Source organism: Lycium barbarum, chromosome 5, assembly GCF_019175385.1.
Source record: "Lycium barbarum isolate Lr01 chromosome 5, ASM1917538v2, whole genome shotgun sequence".
Lineage (NCBI taxonomy): Eukaryota > Viridiplantae > Streptophyta > Magnoliopsida > Solanales > Solanaceae > Lycium > Lycium barbarum.
This window is the reverse complement of record NC_083341.1, coordinates 108,002,090-108,004,943: the sequence shown is the minus strand read 5'-3', so window position 1 is coordinate 108,004,943 and position 2,854 is coordinate 108,002,090.

Here is a 2,854-nt window from a genome sequence, read left to right as displayed (position 1 = left end):
CTCCTCTTATTCCGGAGCCTACATTTTGGTATATATACTTGTTTGATGCACATGTATATATATTTGTTCAGGGGTACGGCGGGGCCCTATCCCGCCATATGATCCGTTTGGTCTGCTTAGAGGTCTGTAGACGTATTTGTGGGTGTGTGTGCCTACTTCTGTTCAGATGTGTTTGTATGATCCTATTCGCTATGGCATCCTTGTCGGCGTGCATTTTGTATATGTTTTGGGGCCGTTGTGCCATTTGTTAGCCTTGTCGGCTTTTGATACATTTGATAGCCTTGCCGGCTTTTCGATATAAGTATATGTATATGTTTGCGCTGAATTGTGTCCGATACAGTTTGACATAGTTTGAGACGGCATATAGTGTTTATGGCCGTATATGCTATTTGGATGTGATCAGATATGGATAGGTATGTCAGGGTGCCCAAGTAGGGCTCCAGTCACGGCCTACGGGGTTGGGTCGTGACAATCACTTCCCATTTTCAAGTAGGGATTTCCATTGCCTGCAATAATCCTCCTGGCTTTTGATGTTCGATTTTCACCTGCTGGCAATTTGGACATTGAGCTACAAATTCTGCTATGTATCACTTGAGATCATGATACATCTTTGTTGCACCTGGGTGAATTGAATACCGAGAATAATGAGCTTTTTCTAAGATTCGATGGCGCAATTCCGCAATATTTGGAACGCATAGCCTGCCTTGGTATCTAAGAATTCCATCTATAGAAGTTTCAAAGGGAGACTTATGTTTTTCATGAAATGTGTCTCTGTAATGGCTCAAATAAGGATCCTCATGTTGACGCTCTTTTACTTCCATATTCAGGGATGAAACTGTGGGATCATTAATACCAATCCTTGCACTACCCGAATCAATTACACGTACTCCAAGATTAGCTAGTTGGTGGATCTCATGAATCAACTCTTTCTTTTTCGGAGGAACTTCGCATAGGCTGCCCATCGATCGGCGGCTAAGCGCATCTGCTACTACATTTGCCTTTCCGGGGTGGTATAGAATACTCACATCATAATCTTTCAATAATTCTAACCACCGCCTCTGCCGCATATTCAACTCCTTCTATTTGAAAATGTATTGAAGACTCTTGTGATCTGCATAGATGTCAACAGGTACACCATACAAGTAATGTCTCCATATCTTTAATGCATGAATAACTGCAGCCAATTCGAGATCATGAGTTGGGTAGTTCTTTTCATGTTTCCGCAGCTGTCTCGAAGCATAAGCGATGACTTTACCGTGTTACATTAACACGCATCCTAACCCAACATCGGAAGCGTCACAGTACACAATATAGCCATCTGGCCCTTCTGGGAGTGTCAAGACTGGGGCTGAGGTTAATCTATCCTTCAACTCTTGGAAACTACGTTCACAAGCATCACTCCATTGAAACTTAGCTGAGTTCTGGGTTAGCTTTGTCAATGGGGCTGAAATAGAGGAAAATCCTTCTATGAACCTTCTGTAGTATCCTGCCAATCCCAGAAAACTATGGACTTCTGTGGGCATCGTAGGCCTTGGCCAAGTCTTCACTACTTCAATTTTTTGAGTGTCAACTCGAATGCCATCATCTGAAATAACATGGCTCAAAAATGTCACAGAATTCAGCCAGAACTCGCACTTTGAAAATTTTGCATACAATTCTCGGGTTCGAAGAATGCCAAGGACAATTCGTAAATGGTCAGTATATTCTGATTCTGTGCGAGAGTATACCAGAATTTCGTCAATGAACACTATTACGAATAAATCCAAGAGAGGCCTGAATACATTATTCATCAAATTCATGAACACTGCTGGAGCATTAGTTAACCCAAACAACATCACCCGAAATTCATAATGGTCGTACCTTATTCTGAAAGCTGTTTTGGGGATAGCTTCTTCTTTAACTCTCACTTGATGATAACCTGACCGCAAGTCTATTTTGGAAAGCCACTTGGCACCTTGCAGTTGATTAAAAACAATCATCAATCCTTGGGAGAGGATATCTGTTCTTTATCGTCACCTTGTTCAACTGCCTATAATCGATACACATTCGTAGGGAACCATCTTTCTTCCTCACGAATAGGACTGGTACTCCCCATGGTGACGAACTAGGTCTAATAAACCCCTTCTCAAGCAAATCTTTCAACTGTGCCTTTAATTCTTTCAATTCTGCCGGCGCCATTCGATAAGGAGGAATAGAAATAGGCTTGGTGTTCGGCAACACATCAATAGCAAAATCAATTTCTCTTTCCGGAGGAAGACCTAGAAGTTCATCTAGAAATACATCCGGAAATTCGTTCACTACCGGAACAGATTGGAAAGTTGGCGATTTTGCTTCGGTGTCATGAACTCAGACTAAGTGATAAATATAGCCCTTAGCTATCATTTTCCTTGCCTTAAGGTAGGAAATAAACCTACCTTTTGGAGAGGCTGTATTACCCTTCCATTCAAACACGGGCTATTCCGAAAATTGAAATCGAACCACTTTCATTCGACAGTCAACATTAGCATAACATGAGGCCAACCAATCCATGCCTATAATCACATCGAAATCTAACATTTCCAGTTCAATTAAATCAGCTATAGTTTGGCGGTCGCATATCGCAATTACACAATTCTTATACACTTGTCTAGCTATCACGGGATCACCAACTGAAGTAGATACCTCAAAAGGTCTAATTGGCTCAGGTTTCACCCCAATACGACCAGCAACATATGGAGTAATATAAGATAGGGTAGAACCCGGATATATCAATGCATACACATCATGGGAAAATACTGATAATGTACCTGTAACCACATCTGGGGAGGACTCAAGATCCTGTCGTCAAGCTAAAGCATACATATGGGGCTGAGTG